This window comes from Carassius auratus, chromosome 45, assembly GCF_003368295.1.
Source record: "Carassius auratus strain Wakin chromosome 45, ASM336829v1, whole genome shotgun sequence".
Taxonomy (NCBI): domain Eukaryota; kingdom Metazoa; phylum Chordata; class Actinopteri; order Cypriniformes; family Cyprinidae; genus Carassius; species Carassius auratus.
Genome location: NC_039287.1, coordinates 18567541 through 18587540, shown reverse-complemented (window position 1 = coordinate 18587540; position 20000 = coordinate 18567541). Strand labels below are relative to the sequence as shown.

The window sequence follows — 20000 nt, the reverse complement described above, 5'->3', positions numbered from 1 at the left end:
AACCGCCATAACCGCAGCCTTCAAAAACCTAGCCGGTTCAACTCGAGTACTGTTAAATCTATAGATGGACCCAACCGCGCTCTAAACCTAACCACCATAACCGCAGCATTTAAAAACCTAGCCGGTTCGACTCGAAGACTGCTATTTTTAAAGCTGGACCAAACCACACCCTAAACTTAACCATCACAGACCCAATGATTATAATTTAACTATGACATTAACCGTCTTTGATAACATGGCAGTCTGGCTGAAACAATACTTTTTGGCAGAACACGATGCTGGGTCGGGATTATCAGTCTGCGACCTTCGAGTTGTGGTCTGGTTCGCCGATCTGGAACAAGTTCAGTCAAGAACTTTGTGTTCTCATATCTACTTAGATCTAGATTGAGTGCTGGAACAAACTGCACTCTCAAGCTAACCGCCATAACCTCAGCAATTATGAACCCAGCTGGTTCAACTCGAGCACTGTGAAACTTAAGGGTGAAAAAATTCAGAGCCTAAATTTAACCATCGCAGACCCAGCGTTTAAAAACATAATTTTCACTTTTTTAGGCCCAATGCTTAGACAAGCGCAGCTCCTAGACCGGAGATGATCTCACGCGATATGGTATAGTCTGACAAGCGTGGGCCCGTGCACCTTTCCCTCAGTCTCCCTATCCCAAACCGGCCTAGACGAGGGCTAGGTTGGGGGGAGCTGTTGTATTTTTCCAAACCTAACCCTAACCCAAAAACCAACCCTGACCTTAACCACTTAGGCCCTGGGTAATAGAGCCCGGGACATTACAGCCCTGACTGTTAGAGCCCTATACTGGGTGATGGGACACTCTGGTGTGGCCAGTTTGAAAGTGGAGCCTGCTTGGTGACCATGGGTGGGATGGACAGTGCACAACCCAGTCCGATGCCCTTTGCGTTGGTTCTGGGATCTCTACTTACCTAACCTTAGAGTTAGGGTTAGGGTTAGGGTTAGGGTTAGGGTCAGGGTTAGGGTTAGGGCAGGGTTAGGGTTAGGGTTAGGGCAGGGTTAGGGTTAGGACACTACATAAAGAGGTCCACTTAATAGTAGTGCTATTCAATACATCTATACAAGTATGTATTTTCACAAAGATTTGACGATATGAATATCGATAGAGTTGGCACTTAATCAAAATTGGGGTTTAGGTTACCACACTTAGTTTAAATACTAGAACACAATTAAACGTTGAATAGAATAGTACAAGGTTTCTAAAAATCAAGCATAATATATAGGCTCCAACAATGTTTAATCTAGCTACAGAAGAACACTAATGGGTTGCCTGATATAAACAAATTTAATCCCCATACAGGTTTTCCATCTTGCGCAATACAGAAATATATGTTACGGGTATTTATTTATATTTGTCAACCTGGCTAACCTGTGCACGTGCTCTCTCTCCACTATAAATGTGTGTCATGTTTAGGGGTTTACATATGTTATGTTTTTATATATTCTGTCTTGATCACTAGCCATTGAGGGATATCTTAAATTAGTCTAGTCATGTGCCAATATATTTGTTTCTTTTACTATGAAGCATAGTGCCAGCTTTTAAATTCTGTTACTGTTATCATGAAATTTAAACACTAAATCAGTTTTTTTAGATAGTCAAGTGCACTACATAGGTTTCATCGAGAATTGGAACAGCTTTTGGGGAAGACCTGACCTGCTACAAAGAGATGGTCTTCATCCCTGTGGGGGTGGCACCGCTCTTCTCTTTAGAAATATGGCACATAGTCTTTTGTACAAGTTTGTACTTGACTCAGGATGCAGACAGACTTGGTTAAACCGACCGTCTGCTAGCCACCTCACATCACAGAAGACAGTTCATTCTCAGCATATAGAGACTCTTTCACCTAGATATCACACTATCGATACCCAAACTAGAAAATACTTACAAAACAATAATACAAAAAATGTCCAAAACCAATTTAACAGTTACAATTTAATTGTGGTATAACGAATAAAAAACAAATACAATACGAATAAACAAATGATAAAGCTTGGTCTTATTGAATATCAGGTCCCTTTCTATGAAAGCACTTTCTATAAATAATATCACTGCTCATAATCTAGATGCATTCTGTTAGAAAGAAACATGGCTAAAACCTCATGATTACATTATTTTAATTGAGTCTACCCCCAAAGATTACTGTTATAATCATGAACCACATCCAAAAGGCGAAGGGGGAGGTGTTGCTTCAATTTCTAACAATGTTTAAAAGATTTCTCAGAGGGCAGGCATTAACAAATGTTAATGATAAATCCCCTGTGAAGTTTTAATAGTTGGCGATTTTAATATCCATGTTGATAATGAAAAACCTTATACTAAACCTCAGAACAATTTGATGATGTAACAGAAACTATGGGCTCTTTCTTTTCTAGCATTTTTAACCATGATATAATGAGCATACTCGCACCCTAAAGAGAGAAGCCTGCAAAATGGAGCTCAGGGGGAGGAAAATAAAACTAGTGGTATTTCGTATTGCTTGGTGGGAAAGTAACCTATCCTACAGAAAAGCATTAAAAACTGCTAAATCCAATTACTTTTTTTAGAAGGAAACAAACACAACCCCAGGTATTTATTCAATACAGTGGCTAAATTAACGAAAAATAAAGCATCAGCAAGTGTTAACATTCCCCAACATCACAGCAGTAATGACTTTATGAACTACTTTACTTCTAAAATCAATACTATTAGAGATAAAAATGTAACTATTCAACCATCAGCTATAGTATCACATCAGACCTCTATAGTGCACTATAGATCCCCTGAGGAACAGTTTCACTCATATCACTCTACTATAGGAGAGGATGAATTGTATAAACCTGTTAAATCATCTAAACCAAAACTTGTATGTTTGTTGTATGTACCTTATTCCATCTAAGCTTCTAAAAGAGGTGCTTCCAGAAGTCATTGATCCTCTTCTGACTATTATTAATTCCTCATTATCATAAGGATATGTCGCTAAAACTTTCAAACTGGCTGTTATTACGGGTTAGGGCAATCTTACCTTAGAAAGCCACGTTTCTAGCATTTGTAAAACTGAATTTTTCCATCTCAAATATATATTTAAATTACGGCCTATGCTTCAATGTCAAATGCAGAAAAGTTAATCCATGCATTTATGACCTCAAGGTTAGATTATTGTAATGCTTTATTGGGTGGTTGTTCTGCACGCTTAGTAAACAAACTACAGTTAGTCCAAAATGCAGCAGCAAGAGTTCTTACTAGAACCAGGAAGTATGACCATATTAGCTCGGTCCTGTCCACACTGCACTGGCTCCCTATCAAACATCGTATAGATTTTTAAATATTGCTTATTACTTATAAAGCCCTGAATGATTTAGCACCTTGAATGAGCTCTTGTTACACTATAATCCTCCACATCCACTGTGTTCTCAAAACTCAATTTTGTTAATACCTAGAATATCAAAATCAACTGTGGGCGGCAGATCCTTTTCCTATTTGGCGCCTAAACTCTGGAATAACCTACCTAACATTGTTCGGGAGGCAGACACACTCTTGCAGTTTAAATCTAGATTAAAGATCCATCTCTTTAACCTGGCTTACACATAACATACTAATATGCTTCTAATATCCAAATCCGTTAGGGTTAGGGTTAAAGGGATTTTTAGGCTGCATTAATTAGGTAAACCTGAACTGGGAACACATCTCATAACACCCGGTGTACTTGCTACATCATTAGAAAAATGGCATCTACGCTAATATTAGTCTATTTCTCTCTTATTCCGAGGTCACCATAGCCACCAGATCCAGTCTGTATCCAGATCAGAGGGTCACTGCAGTCACCCGGATCCAGTACGTATCCAGACCAGATGGTGGATCAGCACCTAGAAAGGACCTCTACAGCCCTGAGAGACAGTGGAGACCAGGACAACTAGAGCCCCAGATACAGATCCCCTGTAAAGACCTTGTCTCAGAGGACCACCAGGACAAGACCACAGGAAACAGATGATTCTTCTGCACAATCTGACTTTGCTGAAGCCTGGAATTGAACTTCTGGTTTCGTCTGGTCAGAGGAGAACTGACCCCCAACTGAGCCTGGTTTCTCCCAAGGTTTTTTTCTCCATTCTGTCACCGATGGAGTTTTGGTTCCTTGCCGCTGTCGCCTCTGCCTTGCTTAGTTGGGGTCACTTCATCTACAGCGATATCGTTGACTTGATTGCAAACAAATGCACAGACACTATTTAAACTGAACTGAGACGATGACATCACTGAATTCAATGATGAACTGCTTTTAACCCTCTGGAGTCGATTAACACGTATACGTGTTATGAGGCATTTTCTCAAATTCTCTTAAATTACACTTTCAGTTTTGATCGTACAGATAAGAGCAATACATCAGTCTAATCTGTAAAGGGTCTACTTTTTTATACAGAGATAATAACAACAAAACTTTATTCATTTATAAAATAAAGATAACAAACAAGGTGTGCTGTCTGCAGCCTTTGTCTGCGCTGATCTTCATTTACAAACACGTCATTGAAATGAACTGTAACTCACTGAATACTCAACGAAAAGACATAAGAGAGATATCTATAGAAAGCCAGACATATCCACTTTTAAACTAAACAAGTGCTGCTAAAATCTTCTAATGTGACCACGCCCCAGCGTTGAGCGCCCTATTCAGATTCTAATGTTTCAAACTGAAGTGCTGGGCTTGAATTCGCTAACACAGAAGAAAAAGCAGCAAAGCTGTTCTTCAAGTTTTTTTTGATGAGAGGAATAAGAGTTAATTCACCCCAAAAAGATGTGATGCGGTTGAGGATTTGAGATTTGGATTTTCTCAGAAAAAAGAATGAAGCACTTTATTCAGCAGAGATCATAAACATGAGTAAGTCTCTTTATTCATTTATATACTTGTACTAGTTTTCACACAACATGTAAACATTTTAATAGTTAGACTTTTTTCAAAGACTTTTTCCAAATTATAATTCCTGACTTAATGTATAATCAAGTGAAATATTATGAAGTTTCAATAACAATATACAATACTAAACCATTCAAAAGCTTGATGTAAATAATATACATGTAACAAATAAATGTATAGCAACTGTAACAAATGTAACAAACATTCTTTTCTTTCAATTTATCCTCCCTAAAAACCTGAAAAAAATATTCTCAGCTCTTTTCAACATTGATAATAATAATAATAATAATACTAATAATAAAGTTAACAATACACTACATTAAAATAGCCTATATTAACATTATGTTGTATAAATAATGAAGCATATTCCATTTGAAATAAATAAATGATGAGTTAAAAACCTGCTGCTTCATTCTACTGGTTATCTACATGAATAACTACTTTCATATACATAACGTTATAATGAGAGCACAGTTGTAAAGAAATGTTAGGGTTTTGCTGACGTTTAATGTTAACTATCTTTTAATCAAAACATAAAACAATATTTTCCTTGTTTGCATCTGCGAGGTGTTACAAATTTTCCCCGTGTTAACGTCAGTAATTATGACTGTCAAATGTCTGACTTAACTCTTGGTAATGTATTTTGCCCCCAAAACATATGATTAAACTATTAGTCAAATATCTGTAAAATTTGAAAATTCTGACTAAGAAAATCATTAGCCTGTTTGGGTTAGATACCCTTCAGTAGTCAATCACTTTTATGCATGTACAACTGCATGTGATATAATTATACACAGAAAGCAGACCTCTTTGAAGTCTCTGGTATAGCCATGAATTAGGGTCTATATAAAAATCACTCTCTATTATCAAATTTTCTGCTTTTTTATTCTTAAATCTATTAACCAAATCACCAAGTTTCTCAAACATTTTTCTGTTAGCCACTTTGTTATAACCACAAATACAAAGAAATATATAATGTCTGTCATGCATTTCTATTGCTATCATTAACCAATAACCAGTGGCCCTTATGAACAATTACAGAAACTTCAAATCTGTTAAATAATTCCACCGAATGTGTGCAAACAAGACTAAATCATCCCACTGAGTTTAACTCAGGAGAAAGGTGGATACTGTAAAATTATTTCACATGAAATGTAATACACAAAATAGACTTTTGCAAATTTTAGAAATGCAAGGCCATTACTATTTTTTTTAAGGAAGACTATTTCAGGCTGACTATCACATGCATCTATGATCTCTCCCATATCTGATAAACTGGAAATATTTGTGAAAGTAATCAACAAGATCACTTATAAGAAAAAATCAACCATGGATTTCCTTTAATTACCATTAAAACCCTTCAGTAACTTACACTGGTTCAACAGGTTTGTTCAGACTGTAATAGTTCGGTGATTTCTCCAGCCCACCTCACAACATGTTTCTTAGAAAGCCTTTAAATTGATCCGCATCTGCGCCATAATTGTTTAGAGCTTCTTCTTTTCTTTATTACTACACTAATTGCATTTGTGAAAACTGATCCTTTGAACGCAACAACTGAAAACGTTTTATTATTACTACTATCTCATAACTTAGCCTACAGTTTTTTTCAACTGCTTACACACATTTTTCAAAGTTTTCCTCTTTTTTTCAAAACTTAACACACAAATTCAAGAATTGCACACACAAGATGCAAAATGCCTCACATCTCTTTCAAAATGAAACACCACAGTCAAAATATCACAAACATATTTCAAAAGCAAACATTTGTCTTACGTTGTAAACACCTTTACCATAATGTTATATTTTTGATTATGTCATATACAATACACACTGTTATTCAAAACCTAAAGCTCTTATTTTAAAAGATCACATGTTCATGATTGAATGTTATTGGGAGAGAGCTGTTGAATATATAAAGTAAAAACAAAAGCAAAATTGAAACCAATTGCTTTTTTTGCTTCCTCCCCTTGCTCCTCTTAGTCGAACTCGTCCTCTGACTCTCCCTCCAACTCCTCTTACTCTGTCTGCATTGTTTGCATCCATTGTCCAAAACCTATTACTTGACCTTTGGCCTATTTATAGGCCACTACTAAAGTTATGATTGGTTGTTGTTAAGTAAAGCAACAAGTGTCTGCACATGTGAGGAGTTAGTGTGAGGCACTGATGAATTAGTGTGGCATTTTGATTGGTTGTGTTTATAAAAGGATATCAAGAAACTTCCTGTCCGATTTTTGTGTTGCATAGAAAATTGTGTGTTGAGTTTTGGCAAAAAGTGTTTGCCAAAAATTTGTGTATGGTTTTGCAGATTTATTGTGTGGTTCTGGTATTTGAGTGTCAGGTTTTAGAAATTGTGTGACAACTAATAATTTTGTGTGTAAGCAGTTGAAAAAAACTGTAAGAGCCTTAGCCCGGTTAGGTTGGCTCTGCTGCAAGAGGAAGGCATTCTCTGGACTGTGTTTGTTTCACACATAAAATAATCATTTATACATTTATTTACTGTCATTTTATCCGTGCTGAATGCAAATATCCCGTTCCTTTAAAGCCCAATTGTCTCGTATTATCCTGCTAAATTACAAAACAGGTCCTGTGTAATTCTTTGCTCGTGAAGATTAAGGCAGTAGATTCTAGACAGATCACGTGAGCACAATGGTATTAATATTCATGAGCCGTGACATCTTTTCCCTGCGATGCCCAAGAAATCTCGCAGAGTCTCGCGATAGACGCTTACTTGTACGGCCGCCATATTGTGTGACACTATTTTGATTGTTATCTGTTGGAAGAGAGAAGGAAGAGAGAACATCAGGGAGACAGAAGAGCTGTCAGAAGAGTCCCGAGTGTGTGAAGCAGCAGCGGCGCGGGGTTCTGCCCTTCACCGCGGGGTCAGTCAGCAGCGCGGGTCTGCGGCGCGTCTCGGGGGTGGAAGGCGGCCCGGGAGCGGCGGTGACACGGTGAGGAAGACGCTTAAGATCAGGCCTTCCGAGTCTAACTTATTCCGGGCGGACTCCGCTCTTTCGTGATGTTTGCTCCGGCTGAGAACGCGTTGAAAGCCTGTAACGCGTCGCGCTTCCGCATCCGCTCGCTCGGGGTTTCTTTCCAGATTGTTGTCGGTTGACGCGTAGCGTCTGAGCAGTGACGCGCGTCACCGATTTCTCCGCGCAGCGTCAGTTTAGGAGCAAAGATGGTTTGTTCTTGTGTGTTTGCGGTGAGCGCTGAAATAAACCCAGCAGAAAACACGCAACATCCGCCAATCAAACCTGTCCTCACACTTACACACGAGAAGAAGAGCTAGAACACAAACATGATGAACTAGATCTCATTCTGAAGGCGCTCTTACGAGTCCCACAATCAGTTTATATAAAACATTGTATTAGTGCATCTCAGTTTCTGATTTGGCATTGGCAGATGAAAACAAACCAATGTTTAATCCAAATGCCTTTGCTCCATTATTTTAGTCTACTACACTAATAATGTAATAATATTGTAACGAAACAGTAATGACCATATTTGAGAAGTACATCTCAGTTCAGTCCATATGATCCGGACAGCTGTTTCTGACACACACACACACACACACACACACACACACACACACACACACCTATCCTGTGTCAGGTATGCAGTGTTGTGTGTAATATTGGGTTGAACTGCTCGATTCACACAGACGGTGATGTTCTGACCCATGATGCACTGGGCCTCACGTGATGAGACGCATTCATGAGATCTGTTTCACACTTTCACGCAGCCATCATCTCACAAGTGTTCAATATAATAATACCTTTTTGTATTTTATTTTGGTCTAATTGGCAGGTTTTATTTTTGTCTCATCTTTTACTTTTAATTGAAATCAATTACACAATTATCAATCATTTGTATTCAGTGATATAAATGAGAAAGAGAGAAACAGACTAATATTAGCGTAGATGCCATTCTTCTAATGATGTAACGGTGTTATGTGAAGTGTTTCCGGTTCCGGTTTACCTAATTAATGCAGCCTAAAAATCCTTTAACGGATTTGGATATTAAAAGCACATTAGTATGTTATGTGTATGCCAGGTTAAAGAGATGGGTCTTTAATCTAGATTTAAACTGCAAGAGTGTGTCTGCCTCCCGAACAATGTTAGGTAGGTTATTCCAGAGTTTAGGCGCCAAATAGGAAAAGGATCTGCCGCCCGCAGTTGATTTTGATATTCTAGGTATTATCAAATTGCCTGAGTTTTGAGAACGTAGCGGACGTAGAGGAATATAATGTAAAAGGAGCTCATTCAAATACTGAGGTGCTAAACCATTCAGGGCTTTATAAGTAATAAGCAATATTTTAAAATCTATACAATGTTTGATAGGGAGCCAGTGCAGTGTGGACAGGACCGGGCTAATATGGTCATACTTCCTGGTTCTAGTAAGAACTCTTGCTGCTGCATTTTGGACTAGCTGTAGTTTGTTTACCAAGCGTGCAGAACAACCACCCAATAAAGCATTACAATAGTCTAACCTTGTGGTCACAAATGCATGGATTAACATTTCTGCATTTGACATTGAGAGCATAGGCCGTAATTTAGATATATTTTTTAGATGGAAAAACATCTCCTTGTCGTGTGTAGACTCTATTTTTTCTCTATATTTAGATCTAGATTTGTCCCTGGAAACCTCTACATGAACAGGTTTGATGAGAAATGAGCTCGTCCCCCTCGATTCACACACTTCTCAAAAACAGACGGTGTGTATGTACTGGATAGTGTTCCATGTTGAACATATTCAAGGGCTACAAAAACAAAACAAAAACTCAAAATAATGTGGCTTTACATTATTTATTGACCTCATGGCTTAAAGAATTGCGGCACCTTGCCGGATCTCCAGCATGATATCACACTTGAGTTCATGAGCTCATCTACCAATGAATGAGAGGAATACAGCTTTCACTCTCAACCAAACTACCCTCACTAGCCAATCAGAAGAAGACTGGGGTGGGTCTTGAGTCCTGCTGAACAAAGATGGTCTGCAGGCTGGAGAGTAAGATTATGATCCTGGGACAGACGTCCGAACTGATAAAGGACTTAAACAGAAGTGGCTCTGGGCATGGACAGAAACAGACAGAGATGGCAAGTCTTCTGGAAGCTTTGCTAGAAGTTAAGAGAACCAGGTGCTTCTGCTCGTTGTGTTTGAGAAAACTAATGTATGCAACTAGCGTTAACACATGCTACCACATCACAAATAAGACACCGAATTTGACTCGTCATGAAAGGTTATCAAGTGTATGTTTTTATAAGTTTTGCCATTTTAAGCATTCAAAAGATTTTAAACCGTTCGAGTGAAAGGGATCTTCATCCGGTCCTTGAGCGCCGTCTTCTGTGCTCACACTTCTCACTTCTTTTCACGCTTAATTGCCAAATAAACACAACATTAAGTCAAAATAGTCTTTTTGTTTTCAAGTGTCCTCGTAAGCACAGTCATAACTACATTTAAACAAAGATTTAAATGAACTAAACTGAGAAACTGGTGTGTGTCAGAACCATGCCTTTGGTCTGCTGTCTGTTATTAATATTAAAATACAAAAGAAAATCAATCTGCTCAAATTTGCTCTTGACTGAATAACTTTGGTTAATCTAAATGTGTTAGAGATGAATACTGCTCCGCATTAGACTCACGTAGGGCTGGTTTTGTGTGGAAACATGAATGAAGGAATTCTATGAATATATATAAGGCAGAACCGACTGTCTTCAGAAAAGTTTCTAAGATATTTTAATCTATGTGAGAATTACCTGAGTCTGTGTGATTGGAAGCGATGTCTAACCCAATAGTGAAACTGTGTGTGTGTGTGAGCGCGCTGGGGACACACTAGTCAGAAGAGGCTGCTTCTTCAATCACGTGTGTGTCTGTTGAGTGCATGAATGTAATGGCCAATCACAGGCAGGTAGATTAGTTAGCAGTGATGGAGAAATACGATTTAAAAAGCTGGAGTGCGTTAACTCACTGAATTTTTATCTTGAACAGCAACTTGCAATGTCTGAACTGTCCTGAGCGCGTTACAACCGGCGCGTGACGCAGAGTCATCTTCTTGCTTTACAGTGGATCACAGGCTTATAAGTGCTGGGCGGTTTGACCAAAAATGGATATACCGTTTTTTTTTTTTGGTTTTTTTTATACCGGTTTTCCGGTTTATGATGTTTTTTTTCATGCATAATCAGGTGTACAATGCATTTTCTGCTGGTTGATATTCCAATACGTGCTTGCGGCTAAGGTACTGGAGCAAATTGTTAGTGTTGGTGCCTTTGGCGACAATTTTAGCCCGACAGCACTTGCATAAAATGTATATTATTTATGCATAATCTGCCTGCAGTGCATATGCAGTCTGCAGCACGGACTCATTGTGCTTTCACATAGGACGTGTTTGCATAATAAGCTGCTTAAGCAAGCGGCAAAACACTGCAGATGAAAAATAGTATCTTTTTACTAATTCTGGCATATTTACATGGTGTATTTTCATACAACAATGTACATGAATATGCATGGTCCCTATTAAATAAACTGATAAATAAATAAATAAACACAATAATTAGCCTACTTTTTTTTGTTAAAATATTTAAAATGCAAACCCCACAGACAGAAACAGTCTCATGCATTTTGCATTTTAATCTTTATCACAAGCAATCCCACGGGTTTTACATTTACATTTTTTCATTTAGCTGACGCTTTTATCCAAAGCGACTTACAATTGCTATATATGTCAGAGGTCGCACGGCTCTGGAGCAACTAGGGGTTAAGTGTCCTGCTCAGGGACACATTGGTGCCTCACAGTGGATTCGAACCCGGGTCTCTCGCATCAAGGGCATGCGCCAACCCCACCCCGCGCCAACCCCACCCCACCCCACCGTCTTAATGAACTGTTTTTCTGTTTCCATAAAAGTGAACATATATATTGTTTTCCTTGTTTATCTAAAAGTGCTCTTTTTCTTGTTTTAAACCTAGCCAAAAACCCATGTGACTGTGTTTCCATGTCAGTCCATGTTCATTTTTCCCGCAAACGCCTGCAGCTCAGCAACAATAGACTCAGTACGTTAACAATCTCTGCACTGCTTCAGACGCACCGCTCCTTGAACACACTGACGGACCTCAACCTCGCGCAGCTGGAATCCGTTAATACGCACTGCAGACGGAGTATGTGTGAAACAGGTGTTATAATGTAACACCGGAGCACTGCTGAGTATACCCTCCCCACGCCTCGCAGTAACGGAAGTGCAACATTGTAAAGGGTCCGTCTGAAACAGTGTCTCGCGGCCGCGGCGCAGCATAACGTTCGTTTCGAATGCTGAGTAATTAAATACACCGGTATGGCAGTATATTCAAAATTAACATCGTAACATCGGTATGAACCGGTTTACCGCCCAGCACTAAAAGTGCATTATAAGTGCATTACTGCCAAGAAAACGAGGACAACGCACCGGCTGAAAAAGAAGATGTGAACGTGCACAGGACAGTTTAGACATTGCGTGAATCGAAGGTAAAAACGATATAAATACTGTTCATCGTTTCGTCTCTTTACAGCTCAATGTATTGTCACGAGCCGCAGGGTTTAATTTTTGTTTGTGTATGTTTTCTTTGAGACTCAAAGATGTGATTCCCATCCACTGCCATTATAAGACTGACAGACAGCAACGGTTTGAGTTAAAAATCTCAGTTTGTGTTCTCCTGAAGAAACAAAGTCACCTACATCTGGAATGCCCTGAGGGTAAGCAGATAAACATCAGATTATTATTTAAGGTGAAGTATCCCTTTGCCGAGGCGCTCTGTACCTCAAACAACCAAACATTAGAGGCACTGTGTAAAAATGGCATGTTTTTTGTTTTGCAATTCTTTAGCCTTGGGGTAGAAACTGTAAAAAAGAAATGTCTGTTGTCTCCTCCCTCTTTCTTTTTCCAAAACAGATTGCACAACAGATGTGTACAGTAACTAACCCAGTGAAATAGTCTCTGGGCTAATAACTCTTTAAGAAGTGTACAACAGTTCCTCACAGAAAACGCTGCTTTCCCAAAGTTACTTTATTACTGCATTGGAAGGAACTCATAGCTTTTCAGCAGAAGTACGCACAGATTTACATGAGTGATATTTACTAATATCACTCACTTAATGAGCTTCCTGGAGACACACAGTAATAAAACTATACCAAAGGAACTAGCTACAAGCACAGGTGAAATAAAGCATGCTCCAGGATAACACATGAAACTAACAGTAATAAGGTTACTACTATTTATCACAAATAAGTGCAGTTATTAATATTACATCAATTGTCAGATGGAAATTTTGAAATAGTTGAGTTGAGTTGAAATAGAGATGTACATTGATTTCTATTAACAACAGTAACATTGCAAGAAGCCAAAAAAATAAGTGTAAATGTTCTGACCGTTACATGCAAACCATGCAGGTGCCTCGATACAACAGTAAAACAAGCTATTCTGTAAACCTGTAGTGTTAGATTTAAAAATAGCCTAAACACATTTAATATAAATATAATACCCTCGCTTCAAAACAAGAATGAGTGTATCTGAATGACTACATTACTTCTGTAAGCATCATCTTTCATCGTAACTGGTCATTCTCACACTAAAATACAGTGTTGCTAACCGTGTTTTAATGGGAAACCTTTCTCTTATGTGAGTCGAGTCTGAGTTCGAGCGCTTCTGAGCTGATAAATGCTCTGCCTCAAATCAGCAGCACTATTTAGTTTACTTCTGGACCGTTTAACAGGTGATATAACCCTGCGTTTGACTCTTTGAGTGTCTCCAAAGGTTGGGTTATCAACCTCTCTGAACCTAGCCATTTAAACCCATTTCATTAAAGCCACCTAACAATACTGTATATGAAAGTGAGTTAAAGCAGTCATATGATGCTTTTTTAAAGATCATTATTTTGTGTATTTAGTTTAACAGAATATGTTGATCTGCTTTAATGTTAAAAAAACACAATTTATTTTTTAAATACTGTACATTATTGTAGTTCCTCCTAATGCCCCGTCTCTCCAATGCGTGGTTTTCTACAAAGCCCCTCCTTCTGACGAGCACAGGGTGCGTTCGACTATAGCTCGGCTGCAGACGGCGACCGCTGAGAGTAGCTGGAGACGGAGCCGTCAAGCCGGACACTTTCTGCTCCCGTTAGTGACACTCACGTGCTGTTTGCATACTCTATCACAGATGAAGTCAATTAAATGCAGTATTTTTAAAATACACAGACGTTTTAGAAACGTCTCGCGGTACTTTGATGACACACGACAGTCAAGTGGCATCGGTGCCGTATCAAGATTGCTCTGATTGGCCAGCTGACCAAGTGCATTTTGATTGGCTGAACACCCCATGTACTCGTAAGAAATGTAACGCCCTTTTCTATAATCCTGAGCATCATCTTTCAAAATAAATGGAAAGACGGTTAATAATGTCCTTAGTTTTACCATCAGTTCAAGCTGAAAGAGGACCAGAGTCATGACAGACACAGTGATGAAGCTCGTATGTGTTAGCAGTACACAAGATATAAGACAGCTGACCGTCTTTCTCTCACACAAGAGTACACACACACACACACGTCCGTTTGTGATCTCTGCAAACCAAAACTATAACTTTAATTAAATGTTTTTTTCCCTCACTGTTAAAAATATTTTATCATTTGCTAGATCCACATTGGAGAACTGCTTTAGAACAGAAAATCAAGTTGTACTTTTAATAGGGTTTGAGTATCGTTTGGGTTTTTTACGATACCGGTGCCGTTTCGATACTTAAAAAAGAAAAGTGCCACAAAAAACTGGATAACATTAAAGAACATTACTAAATATTTAAAATAAATCCATAGCTTTCACACGCTCCTTGGATGCTCTCATTTCCCGTTCTTCCCTTACTCTAAGGCTAATAAATGTATTTCATGATCTGGGTCATTGTTTAATATAAAACCACACATAATGTTTCTACTGTATCTCTGTCAATCTCTCTGATATTTAGTTAACATGAGTGCTGTCTGTCACTGTCTTAAATCAGTTATGTGAATTACTGTATGCTCATTCTGTATAAAGTAGCAACAATGACGTTTACAGTCTTAGGCACCTATTTTTCACCCCAAAATAGTTTCTCTTCGAGTCCGCTCGCGCTGCTCCGCCATTGTCTGCGGATCGAAGAGCGCTGAAATACACTGAGGAGACCGGTCTGATGTGATATTTAAGTGGACTGACTCTGAGGTGATCGCAAATTTGTGTACAGTTTATGGAGCTAAATGCTATAGTCCCACTAAAAAAGCCTAGTGACGCCCATGCTTCTTGTGTACATCTTGAAGAACCAGAACAAATATTTCAATCGATCACTCAGACATTTAAGAGGCACCGAAATGAGGCACTGAAATCTGTGTTCTGATTCGGTTCGGTACATACCGGTTCCATAGGTACCAGTGCCATATTAGCACGGGGTTTCAATGTGATAGTCTTCAGAAGCAAAGAATGTGCTCATACTGCTCAACAGAGTAATGGCTTTACTTAGAAACCGGTTTCATTGCATAATCTATGTCTGATTGTTTCATTTATGTATGTTTTTAACTGTGATAGGTTTACTTTTACATTGTAAAGTGTCATAAGAAGCTCTTTCAGCAGTGATCTTGCGCTCAAATGTAGTTTCTGTCAGTTTGATGTTGTTTTGTAATCAAAGCGTGGTGTGTGTTGCAGTCATCTGTCAGCAGAGGGAGATCTCTCAGCACAAACCGTCTCTTGATGTGTCCTATCTTACCACACTCAAACCATGCTCTTTCACTTCATTCATTGCTGTGGAGATTCAGGATAACACCAGGCTTCACCATACTTCTCGTTTGAAACCTTAATCTTTGCATTTTCAACAACATTGGGATTTCTGAGGAACTATAATCATATAGCCTTGTAATATAGGCTAGTTTGGTAGTTTCTATTTAAGAGATATGTTCTGCATTCATGCGTTTATAGTATTTATGTAGCTCTCCTAACTTCTTCCGATGTCTTGTAGCATTGCAGAAAGTTTTGCAGTCTTTCCTGAAACTGTGTTTGTTGCGGTCCGTCGCAAGCCTTTCTGTTGTGTTTCTAGTTTGTGTTGCTTGCACGGTTCATGGGTGCATAACTGGCTTTGCTTGTTCCACAAACCTGTTTTTAAGTTCAGGTTTGTCATTCAAGTGCCTTTAGAAGAATGCAGTTGCCCCATTGCAACCACTCTTTGAAAGATCATGTTTGTGATCCATTATATTGGAAGATTTTTTCTCCTTGAGGTGAAGATTAATTGCATAAAGCTGAAGTTATTCTAGCCAGGTCTTTAAATTGATATAAGGCCATCCTAAAAAATATTTTAGTTTGCAGTAACAGTAATTTTAAAAAAATGGGTTGGTAGGTCGGTGTATTTTTTTTTTTCAAGTTTCAATGTTAAAAAAAAAAAAAAAAAAAAAAAGAAATTTTGGCAATGGTGATGAGTAGGTATGAATTTAAACAAATTAGCATATCGTGACGTCACGGACTGGGTTACACCAAAACCAAGCTGTTCACACAGAACGCATATTTCGCAAATGAGAAAATGTGTTCTGTGTGACTGGTTTTCCGCCCCTTTTTATTTATTTAACAATACATACATGACGCTGTTTTGTTTATAGTTCTTTAAGCAACGTAATTAATAATAATTGGTTCATAAAAATTATTTTAATTATTATGTTGTTTTTTGTCATGTATTCTAATGCTTTGAATAAACGTGCAGTAATATTTTGCTCTATGCGCTATCTTGAGGACTCGAATTTAGTTTTTTAGCTATTTTAGAATTTACAACCGGCAAGTCGGTCGGACTAAAAGCAAAAAAATAAATCAATTGAGTCGATCCTAAATTGACAGGGTAGGTCGGGTTACGGCAAACAAGAATATTAAGGATGGCCTAAGTGCTGAAACATTGATACTGTTATGTTTGAAGAGAGAGTGGGAAATGTGCTTCAGAATCCCACAGTGTTGATGTTTGTGCTAGTGTTGTGCTAGCAGTGTAGATCTAGCATCATGTTAGATAGCACTGACAAATTAACATTTACAAAAATGTAGGAAAATTCATATTAATCCAAAACCCATGCAGCGATGGAGTTTGCTGCAGCTCTGAGAAGCTGGAAGGACTGAACGATGATGAGCCTCAATGGAAAAGTAATACAGCCTGATGATTATTTTTAAGTCTAAAAATATTTTCTAAGAAAATAAAATTTCATCATCACTGGCTTATACACTGAATGGTGTGATATAAACCAATCGTGTCTCTTCATCGTGTCATGTGACTGCTGCTGTAGCTCTTTTGGTTGGCCTCAAGCTCAGAATTATATTTTAGCAGCTGATGGAAACATTTCTGCTGCAACGGTCTCTCTCCTAGAATCAGCACAGTTCACTACAGAAGTCTGATTCCATACAGATTCAATTTAATAGCGTCATCAGCTGTACCATTTTTGAACTCTTTTTTTGTGAATATTTATCCATGTAGTTTATGCGCCAGTAGCGCACAGATTATTAGATAATTAGATCTGATCGCTCAATAGGTGACCAGCCCAACGCAGCAGCCCTGGCTCGGTCAATGGGCTAGGTGCACAAGATGGCGCCGGTGAGCTTCAGCGACGCGAGTGTGTGCGTACTTATTTCCGGTCTTGCGACGCTCGCATTGAATGTAAGGGAAACTTACATACGAAACTTGGCTAGATGTATATAATTAATGATTTTCAAATTTAACAGCCGATAGTGGTATATCAAAAACATGGGGAAACATCCTCCCTATATTTTGCGTACCTCTGTGTGGAAATTCATCAAGAGACAACGCGGAGATTGCTTTATTCTTCTGTTGATTATGCGGATCAGCGTCAGTTCAGGTCCACAGGGATTTCTTTTTTCAAACACAAACCTCTCAAATATGCAATACTTTTCATTTTCGAAGAGCTGGTTTTGTTCTGTTATGTAAGATACATGTTTCTGACTGTCAAACCACGCACAGAGATTTCTGATAAAGCATGTTTTATTAACTTTATTTGTTAACATAATTTATAACTAACTGTACAATTAAACGTAATATAATTATGGTATGTTTGCCTTAAATAAAAGATCGCTGTTTGCATTCATGTGTCTTTTTATCTGTTTATTTGTTTTGTGAAAGATCTGTAGCATAAATCATTATCTGTCTATGAGCAGCCATGTATATATTGTTATTGTTTTGCATTAATTATCAGATTAAACATATATTAAAATTAGTCACGTATTTTTACTGTGTAAGATAATAAAATATGTTGTGAAAATAACGATGAAACAGACTGATGTGTGTGTACAATTGAGAAATGGATACTTCTGAAGATAAATCGCAGCCCACGTCTCACGAGGTAAATATTTAATATATATATAAAAAAAATAATATTAATGCAAACATTTTCGAGAAATAAGTAATTTGTACATTTACATATTTGGTAAGATAAAATACATTATATAGCTGTGTATACACACCATGAGTTCAACTTTCATCTCGTGAACAGTAGTGAACATTAGTGTATTTACTTAATACACCGGACCCAAACATACACACGTTTCAAATCCACTGGCTCAGTTAACATTTATAGTATAGTAATAATAGCAGTGTATATCTTATTTGCATATGAAGTGATATTATAAATCCTGTAAACATATAGAAGGTAATATTTGGACTTCTCCGGTTCTCTGCACTGACTTTAAGCACAACCGGAAATATCTACACACACACTCGCAAGACCGGAAATCCAAGATGGCGGAGATATGCAACTAGCCCATAGCATGAGTCTGGGGCGGGATCATCTGCTTGGACTGACCAATAGCATCTTCAGAAAACAGTCATGATTGTATGACATAAGTAGGGATGTCACTTTTCGTTCGAAAATCGATTGCACAATCGATCGGACCAACCAAAAAAAGTTTTGAAAACGAAAATAGGGAATCAATTTTAACCAAATATGTACACTATTAATTTTAAAAGAATTAAATTAGGGCTGTAGCTATCGAATATTTTAGTAATCGAGTATTCTACCAAAACTTCCATCGATTAATCGAGTTATCGGATAAAATGTGTTTTTGCTTAATTAAAGTGCAATATTAATTATGCAAGAGAAAATAAGACTCCTGGGTCTCTTAAAATGAATAACTAAGTTTCCTTTTTTAGAAAAAAAAAATATATATATATATATATTTAAATTGCATATAATGCAGTGCATACATCAAAAATACACATTTAATTATTACCCATTGTTTCTCTGTCTGTACTTGTACTGTGAACAATGACAATAAAGTTGACAGATGAATTAAGTGCATTTAAGTGCCATTCAGTTGGGGTTTTAAATAAAGCATTTTCTGAGATGCACATTAAACAAGCAAACTAACTTTTTGGTACTAAACCGCAATAACTAAACTAATCCGGACTTTTATTTTGACGGGTTGATGTACCTTTACAGTTCTGTGTATGTGATGTGACGCTTTGAGTTTTACTCAAATCAAATGGTCAAATGCTCATGAAGTGACTGTCAGTGACTCGGTGTTTTCTACGTCGCGGAAATCATAGGGTTGTGTAGTTGTGTAATGCTAGCTCTCTCTTGCGGTGGACACATGCCACGACTTTCTCTTTACCTTTGCCCTCAAATCAAAACACTGCTGACTCCTTTTGTCTCCTTCCGCTTTGTGGGTGATGTAAACGCGTTGTCACATAAAAAAAAAAAGCTCATTAAATCATTGCGAAAGAACCTGACGTGAAATTTAAAAATAAATTTAAAGCGGCTTCGAGGCAGAGAAATTGCCTAGCCTAAGTGTCGGCTACGTTCAATAAAAAACACACATGGCCTGCTCTAAACTTCAAGTATGTTTGAAATGGATTGAATCATTATTTAAAATAATCTTGGAGATTTTTGAATTGCCTAAATCATAAATGCAGCCGGGTTGAAGCCTGCAGTGATGTTTTTCTTGTGTTATGGCAGCCGTCCCCGCTGCATATATATTTTTTGAGAATGTTGCACTCCTGCTGCTGTTTGTTTTTCTGCACGAGACTTCATGCCAATAAAATAAGAAATATTGCTGACTTGTGCGTTTCCAGCGCTCT

General features: G+C 38.0%; 1 protein-coding gene across 3 annotated transcripts in view; it reads left to right on the top strand.

The window, feature by feature from the left end:
- Positions 1-7607: 7607 nt before the first annotated feature.
- LOC113063485 (TGF-beta-activated kinase 1 and MAP3K7-binding protein 2-like) overlaps positions 7608-20000 on the top strand; it is a 23238-nt gene continuing 10845 nt past the window's right edge. For 2 of the 3 annotated variants that reach the window (XM_026233926.1, XM_026233923.1), the window contains exon 1: positions 7608-7853. The gene's annotated coding sequence lies outside the window, so the exon portion shown is untranslated. Of the gene's footprint in view, positions 7854-12568; positions 12629-20000 lie in introns of those variants that run through there. The other variant, XM_026233925.1, reaches the window with a different exon arrangement.